The 9,337-nt window shown below is 38.1% G+C and overlaps 1 long non-coding RNA gene across 1 annotated transcript in view; it reads left to right on the forward strand.

The window, feature by feature from the left end:
• The first annotated feature begins 5,478 nt into the window (after nucleotides 1–5,478).
• Nucleotides 5,479–9,337, forward strand: part of LOC111445443 — a 13,337-nt gene continuing 9,478 nt past the window's right edge. The window contains exons 1-2 of the long non-coding RNA XR_002710855.1: nucleotides 5,479–5,667; nucleotides 5,773–5,830. This is a non-coding gene — a long non-coding RNA (uncharacterized LOC111445443). The remainder of the gene's footprint in view (nucleotides 5,668–5,772; nucleotides 5,831–9,337) is intronic.

Below are 9,337 nucleotides of genomic sequence, written 5' to 3' on the forward strand. Positions count from 1 at the left end.
TTTACTTTTTTTTTTTTTTTTTTTTTTTTTTTTTTTTTTTTTTTTTTTTTTTATGAAATGTATTTGATAATGAAGTGTATTGTTGTTCTCCAAAATTTTAAATTATGAAGAAAAAAAAATTAAATTTGTATATGAATACAAGTTTTCAAAATTGCAATATCTTTTTTATATTAAAACTAAAAAAAATAATGATTTCTACTAACCAATCTTAGAGAAAGTTTAGAATAATAAAATCTAAAATAGGTATTAAATCCTTATGTTTCTGGCATCTTCACATGGATTTTAAAATAGGATGGTAGGCACAATCCTTGAATTTCCATACATCTTATTAAAAGTTTCACATATTATATTGTATTTCCATACATCTTATTAAAAGTTTCACATATTATATTGTATTTCCATAATCTTTCTTGATGTCAGATTTTCAAGAATTTGGATCTCCGATCAAAACTAAAAATATGAAAAAGCAAGCAAAAAATGAAAACTAAAATAAAATAAAACATGAAAATTCGATAAAATATAAATTTAAATGAATATAAATGACACTAAAATTAAATACAAAATAATATTTAATTACAAGAGGGTGCTGTTAAATTTTTTTATAAAGGCAAAAAAGGTGTTGGGATATACAAACACAACTAGTTTGGCAAACACCTTATATCGTGTAAAGTTATTTTATTCGGTTAGTAATGCAATCACACCCATTATATGACTGTGACCTATCGTTTAAACCATACCATGACCTTAGGCTTTTTTCAATTCTTGGCAGAGTTTGATGCATGGTACTTTTCTACACACGGCCCACGTACGCATACATGGACCCATCAGACATCTATATGGGACCCTTAGGCCGGACTTTGTCGGGCACAACACAATACACTTCATTGGACTCTCATAACAGAAAAGGTCTTCATGATAACATGTCGAACATAAATATCGAAGGTATGCATCCCTACGAACATAACATAATGGGGAAGTATCCCGATACACATGACATACATACATGCATGAGGTCCCATGATTTTTATTCATAAGATAACATTTATTTCATTTCCTTTCTCCTTCCCTCCATAACATATTTCATGTATGTATCACGCATACATGGATAAACATCACATAATCCATCACATAACTTTACATGGAAAGATGTAACATTTCATACCTATCATACCATAACATATACCATCACAATATATCATATCATAAACATGTCACTTATCACTTGTCTCGTACCATAAAATGTTTCATATCATTTTCATATTATATCACAATGTGTGTGTACATATATATATATGTATCATAATCATATCGTATCCTAAACACTTCATGGTCATATTGTTCCCTAATTTATCACAGCCTAAACACTTCATGGTCAATAAAAAAATACATTTTTTCCAAAATTTGAACTCAATTATTATGGTGTTTATTTTCCTAAGAATTAAAAAAAAAAATGGCATCGAATTGGTTGATTCGATATCTTAATTTTTCGTGAAGAAACCAAGTCATTTCTAGTTAACGATGGAAGATAAAAAACAATCCAAAAAATTAGATTGAAATGCATCGCTCAGCAAAATCTAGAAAAATTGAACGTTGGAAGAATCTGTTGGGTTTTATGTCCTAAAACTCATAGTTTGTAAACAAAAACATATTCTATTTTCAATAAAGTTATTACTGTTGTTTATTCAGTAAAGATTGTTATTGAATAAAGTGAACTTTACGATCATTAATCTAAATCCAATAAACTAAGAACACTCTGGCTATAGTATGATTACTTGAACTAGACATAAGAGTGGATCAAGTTCAAGTATATAGTCAAAATGATCTATAGCATAAGGATTAGGCTGAGTACCTTATTCTGGGGACACTATGGATGCGGCCCACTTTTGTATATGACAAAAACAACGTGATCACTAAATTGTACATGTGGAGACATGTAAGTGGAGGCGTCCTATGCAATGAGTATTGCATAAGATTGGACCATGAAGAAAACAACTCTTACTTTATAATGTCGTAACTCGATCTTAATCCTTAGCTAACCATGAACTCCTGTTTATTTGGAATTATCCTTAGATATGCATGGGTGAGAGTGGCTCGAGTTTGCCGACTCAATTGGCCTCCCATTTCAGGGGTAAGACTGGGTGAATAGCTGGGGACGTGGAGTGCAAGATGGAATTCGCTCCTACCCACTTTTAGCGATAGAAGACAAGTAGTTCCCTTAAGTACTGACTTTAGGTCTTGAACAAGGGGCCCCACCCACTCATTGGCGTGAGAGGGATTCGGTTTACTGGTTGGACCACAAACCAATTCTTCATAAGAGGATCAGTGGGACATAAGGAACAAGAAGCAACTTCAGGGGTAAAACGACTAATTGACCCAACTTTAGCTACGAACAACCTGTGAAGGATCAGCTTACTAATCATGGTTATATCAAATGGACAGAAATATATCTATAGTGAGGGGAGTGCAATTACTAGGCTATATTGGAGTGTCCTAGTAGTTAACGAGTGTTGTTGATTAATAAGGTTAATGAGTTTAACCGGTTAATCTTGGATCGTTGGAGCCCATGATCTATAGGTCCATTAGGTCCCTCTGCTAGCTCATATCGAACTAAACAATAGAACAGTGTGACGAGTGAGTTCGAAGTGTTCGAATTCAAATTAGGGAATATGCGCTACATATATACGATATATTTAACTGCATTTTTGTTTTAGTTACGAATTAAACAAAAAGAGAGAATTTGAGATATTTAAATAAGTTTTAAATATTTTAATCAAATATTTGACGAAATTGATTGGGATTGACTTTTGAGTTAATATTATATATTCATTAAATAGCTTAATTAATCATTTAATATTACTTTAGTTTGAAATTAATTATTCAAATTAATTTTTGAATTAGAATGAAGAAAGTCAAAATGTTGACTTCATTTAATGGAAAAATCTGTAATTTTGAGGTGTCAAAATTTGGTTTAACCAAACTTGTATGCTTGCCAAATAAACCCCACAAGTTTGAGTGGAATTTTGAGTGTCAAAATTTGGTTAACAAAAACATCCATGCTTACCACATAATCCCAAACATTTAAGCGGAATTTTGAGCGTCAAAATTTGGTGATCTCAAATTTGCATGAACATGTAAACATGACTCTATAAATAGAGTGATCATGGTGCATGAAAGGTCTTCTTGGTGGAAAACCTTGAGAAAAACCTCTCACAAACACTCTCTTCGTATATATAAAATCCCTCCCAAGTTAAGTCACTTACCGGATTCAACAATCCCGTTCTAAGGCCGGAGGATAGTGGAGAAGACATGCTAGTTATTTAGTATAATTGATGTTCTAAAAGTGCCTAAGATCCAAATTGCTTTTGCATGTGTTATATTAACACCATCATAATCGATCGTGGATACACAGCTGCTGGAGATGAGAGAGAAGCGTATTAGCAAAAAGTTGAAATGTATCACAACGTGGCAGGAATGACGGGTCAACTAGTCAACGAGGACGTGTTGTGAGACACCACTTTACTCGCATTATAAAGTGAGAGTGATTTTCTTCATGGTCTGATCTTATGCAATACTCATTGCATGGGACGCCCCCATAGAATATGTTTTTGTTTACAAACTATGAGTTTTAGGACATAAAACCCAACAAACTTCCACTTGGACTAAAACTCTAGTGGGGTTTTATAACGTTGAATAGAGAGAAAGACATAAATACAATAAGCTAGGGCATAACATACTCATGTCTTTTCTCCCACTTGCCCTAGATTACATAATTCGTAGTTCTAGACTCACTAGGTGCCCTTCAAACACTTTAGCCATGAGGGGCTTTGTAAATGGATCAGCAATGTTGTGCTCTGAAGCTATCTGTATGACGATCACATCTCCTCGTTGCACAATCTCCCTTATGAGGTGATATTTGCCCTCAATATGTTTTCCTCACTTATGGCTTCTTGGTTCTTTTGAATTTGCAACTGCTCCACTGTTATCACAATAAAGAGTGACGGGAAGATGCATATTTGGAACGACTTCCGAATAAGTTAAGAACTTCCTAAGCCATACAGATTCTTTTATTGCTTCACAAGTAGCAACATACTCAACCTCCATTGTGGAATCAACAACTCGACCTTGCTTTATGCTTCTTCATATTATTGCTCCTCCGTTTAGAGTGAAGACAGATCTTGATGTCGATTTCCTCGAATCTACATAGGTCTGAAAATATGAGTCAGTGTACCCTGTAAGGATCAGATCCTTAGCACCGTACATTAACATATAGTCTCTCGTTCTCCTAAGATACTTGAGAATATTCTTAATGACAGTCCAATGATCACGTCCCGGATTGGACTGATATCTGCTGACAATTTTCACAACATAGCATATGTCGGGTCGGGAACATAGCATGACATACATCAGACTACCGACTGTTGACGCATAGGGAATGTGTCTCATATCCTCAACTTCTTGAGGTGTCTTAGGACTTTGTTCCTTCGACAAATGAATTTCGTGCCTGAAAGGTAATAATCCATTCTTTGAGTCCTACATCTTATATCAAATCAACATTTTGTCGATGTACGATGCCTGAGACAATGCTAGTGTTTTGTTCTTGCGATTCTGAACAATTTGGATTCCAAGAACAAACTGAGCCTCTCCCAAATCTTTCATTTGGAATTGTATCGCTAGCCAATGCTTAATGTTAGTCAGAAATCCCACATCATTCCCAATGAGTAGGATATCGTCAATGTACAACACCAGGAAAGCTACTGTAGAGTTGACTATCCTTTTATAAAAACAAGGTTCGTCAACATTCTGTTTAAAGCCATAAGATTTTATCGCAGTATCAAACTTTATATTCTAGGATCGAGATGCTTGCTTCAACCCATAAATGAATCTTTTAAGCTTGCAAACCCTTTGCTCGTGATCCGGTTCAATGAACCCCTCTGGTTGAGCCATATAGATACTCTCTTCAAGATTGTCGTTTAGAACGACTGTCTTAACATCCATTTGCCAAATTTCATAATCATAAAATGTGGTAATGAACAAGAGTATTCTAATCAATTTAAGCATAGCAACAGGAGAGAAGGTTTCTTCATAGTCCACCATAGTCCACCCCCTTTCTTTGGGTATAACCCTTTGCTACAAGTCGAGCTTTAAAGATCTGTACCTTACCGATTTGGTCTCGTTTCCTCTTGTAGATCCATTTGCAACCAATAGGTTTTACCCCATCTGGTTGATCTACAAGTTTCCAGACTGAATTGAAGTACATTGACTCCATTTCAAGATTCATGGCTTTGATCCACTGGTCTTTATCTTCATCATTCATTGTCTGTTCATTAAATACCCAAATTTTTAGATAAATAAATAAAAAATAAAAATAACAACATAGGAGCAAAAGGGTCATTTTTTGCCCTCCTTACCTAAGGGGTCTAGTTGTTTGGGCTCCAAGAAGAAAGAGAAAGAAGATCCGAGAAAAAAGAGAGAGAGAGAGAGAGAAAGGAGAAAGGAGAAAGGAGAAGAAGTTAGGGTTAGGGAGAGAGGAAGAACAGAGAAGACAAACCACCATTGCAGATTGAATCCAAGGCAAGAAACTTCGAAGCAATACTTCTCTCGGTGCTGGAAAAGGAGTTTGGGTGGTGGATTCACTCATTCCGGCAAGAAGATCTGAGAACGGACAAAGTAAGGTTCTGAACTTCTAGTTTCGATTTTATCTAGATCTGAGGAGTTTCTTGAGGGTTAGATCTGAAGTTTTTGAGGTATGTAAGTAAAATAAGATTCACACAGGTTTCTTGAAGTTCCTGGACGAGAATCGGACGAAAATCGGAGTTTAGTTGGACTTCGGGTAAATCGATCAAAAACAGAAAATGTGAGTTTTTTCGTATCTTTGGACGGCCTTAACTCATCCTATGTTCAAGGAAAAACTAAAGGAAAAATATATTGTAGAAGTAAAATATGAGATCTACAATTTTCGTGAAGAAACTTTGTTGATATGGATTACGGATTGAAAGATAAGAAAATTAGAAGAAAATAGATCGAAAACGCGAAAATGCTAACATCTGGAAATTTGAAACACACGCAAGAGAGAGAAAGAGAGCACCACGCGTCGTTCAGCGAACGGAAGAGCGCGGCGGAGCCGACGTGCGTCACGTGGCAGCGTTTCTGGTGCGCTGAGTCGGGTTGACCCGTACGCCCGCCGAACCAGTCTGAAACCCGCAGTCCAACCCGACATTTTCCGCCAAACACTGTGCTCCATGTGTCGCGCTCAGAAAATTTGAAGATAAGTCTGCAGCCGCTTGGGTTCGAAACGCGGCACTGCCCGCGCGTGTGCCCTGCGCGTGGAGGCTACGTGTGTGGGTGTGTGCCGGCGCGTGCACAGCGCGTGGGCTTCATTTTGCTTGTTTTTTGCACCGATTTCAACTCTGATCCCATTTTTATGTGAATTAGGACCTATCAAGGAAATTCTAGAATTTTTGGAACCTTTTCTGGCAAATAAATTAGAGCTTGGGAAGGCACGCGTCAACCAAATAAGTAGCCATTTGGATTCCCACGAGCAGTACTTGTAGGAACCGCTAGGAACAAGCATGCATGTTACCACCTATAAACTTAGCTAGCCGGACCTACCATATTAGTATGGAAACTGCAAAAATGAAATGATTAAGGAAAGCTAGATATGAAATGTTTATTAAATCTGTTTTGATTGAGATTCTGATAAAGTATGTATGCATGAGGAGGATGGGAAACTTGTGAAATCTGCGCTCTGGGTAAAGATGGACGTTATCTTCCCGTTGAGCATGTTTGTTAATTTGCATGAACTGCTGCGTGTTAACTCCTATGCATGATGATTGCTTGTGTTATCTTTCTTGTTGAATATGAAGGAATTATGAGCGCAGATTAGGGTGCTTGTGACTAAGTAGGCTAAACGAGATCCTAGATTAGGAGACCTCTAGAACACCGTGCATATAGACCCGCAAAATAATTATTGGCAGATCCAGAGTCCAGAATTTCAAACCCGATAGGTTTGTGAGACAAGGCACGAGAATCCTAGAGATGCACGAATCCAAGTCTAAGCCACCAAGTTCCACCCTAGAAAGGATAGTAGGACACCACGGTAACTGTAGGTAGCCCGCTAGAGTTTAGCAGTGTAGGTAGTGTCATCAGAACCTCCACTTTCCTCTCTGCTCTGATACCATACCGTCGAGACAGAGCTCTAGTACGAAGATCGTTGAGCTTGGTAGATTTGGATAGGGAAGTGTGACAGGTGCCCAGATCTAGTGGTGATAGCTAAGGGGTCTTCTGGTCAGGACTCCTGGGCCGTAGAAACCCATCCCTTAGTGGGGGACGTGGAGCCACGTAGGATGACTCAGTAGCTGACCGGCACACAGGGGGTCGCACCCCAAATTTAGTGGATGTATGGTCCCGTGTGAGGGTTGTCAGCTAACCTCCACTGATGATGTTCAGAGAGAGTCACATATTCAGATCCAGCCATACGATCCCCTCAGATTTACTTATGAGGTCACGCCTCACCTCAGGACACTGATCATTTCACAGCATAAAATGGGCAAGCCTCCTAAGATACAGAAAAGAGAGTTGTACGTGATTCATACTCACTAGAACCTAGAGATAAGACCGTGGATACCCACTAAGATAAGGATGCGAAAAGAGCCTACAAGTAGGTTGCTTACTGAGTATATTTTTATACTCACTCCTTTCTCCCTTTTTTTTTTTTTTCAGGTACTAGTCGATATGGGGAGGTGCTCAAGAGTTGCACTGTCACAGAGGGGTGTCGTTCCGGAGCGTCAGTCCCTTGTCGGTCTTTTAGAGTCCTTTGTCCATTTTTTTTAGATTCTTTTGTATTTTCTTCACAATTGTATTTCCCGTTCGAAATATTTGATTTTAATTTTGTATTTAATTTTGATGTCGTTGACTCCTTTTTCTTGTTTTAAATTTTATCAAATTTTCATCTCCTATTTTATCTTCTTTTTATTTTCATTTGTTTTCGCTTTCGTCTTTTTAGTCACGATTCGATTTATCGAAGCCTCAAAAATCGGGTCGTGACAGATTGGTATCAGAGCAGTCAGGTTTTAGATTTTGTAGACTTTACTTTTAGGATAGAGAGTCGTACACCTCTATCACTCAGCTCGATGACACGCCTCGCCACGACTAGGTATTCAGTCTAACCCTATTTAGTAGGTTATGATATGATGTAAAGCGTGTGAATATTATGTTTGTCTTGGGTTACGTGGTAACTATGATTATGCCTCAGGACGATAAATATTGAATGATCACTCTATACGTCGATGCTGCGAGTTATTGTGAGGAGGTCGAGAGAGGTCATTTTATAGCTTACTAGCCTTAGGAAGATAGAGAGGTGACGCCGCAAAGTGCGAGACGTCCAAAGATGTACATGAGACTTTCTAAGGCCTAGTACGAGGTGAAATACCTTGGACCTAGCCTCCTATGACCATAATTCTAGATGGCAAGCATGCCTCCGTGGAGAGCACGTAGTAGGCCTAGACAGTATAGAGAATGCCTCGGTACAAACCACATAAGTAGACCCAAGCAATATTGTTCATACAACCAAAGACGATCACTATAGGAATTAAACACCCCTCAAGCAAACCATTACCTCAACTGAGTTTTGGTTAAGTTGGGAAGTTGTGAGATAAAATCCACCAATAATGAGAATGAAGCGATGGAAGTCATGACTTCAAGGTTTGGTTGGAGTCTCCACGAGCTAAGTTCAAGTTTATGGACTTCCAAAAGTGTGATGTGCCCTTTATGCCACTAATGAGATATGGGGTGTAGGATATTCCTATTGATGGATCACCTAATGGATGACAAGTCATTTTGGACCTTGGTGTAGAGGATCGAGTCCAATAGCAGCACGTGGTTATCAGGATCATATAAACGTGTTCTAATCTATTCTTAGGTCAGAACAAGCATGCTTACAAACGTGAAAACTGTTAAGGTAGTCNTCTGAGTGTTGCTTGTATGCCTTAAGCTTCCGTTGTACGTATGCATGCGTTTAATTTATGTTAGAATTGTGTATGCCGGGTTTCGGGTGCTCGATGGACGAATTTGCCCCATTGAACGCGAACCTCGTGCTCTGGGTGCTTGATGGAGGTCATCGCCCCGTTGAGCCGGTATGCCTAGTTTGCATGAATTACCTACTATGATGTTAGAAGAAGATTGCATGCACCCTCTGTTAATTGCTAAGGCCCATTTCTATGATAAGATTAGGGAATTTCTTTTAGGAGCGATATGCCGCTCTAGACAGACTTAATTTTCCCCTAGAAACTTAGCGGTTTACCACGGTAAGAAAGTACCTAAGGGGGTTCATAGATTGCTA

The sequence above is a fragment of the Cucurbita moschata genome, unplaced genomic scaffold, assembly GCF_002738365.1.
Source record: "Cucurbita moschata cultivar Rifu unplaced genomic scaffold, Cmos_1.0 Cmo_Scf00007, whole genome shotgun sequence".
Taxonomy (NCBI): domain Eukaryota; kingdom Viridiplantae; phylum Streptophyta; class Magnoliopsida; order Cucurbitales; family Cucurbitaceae; genus Cucurbita; species Cucurbita moschata.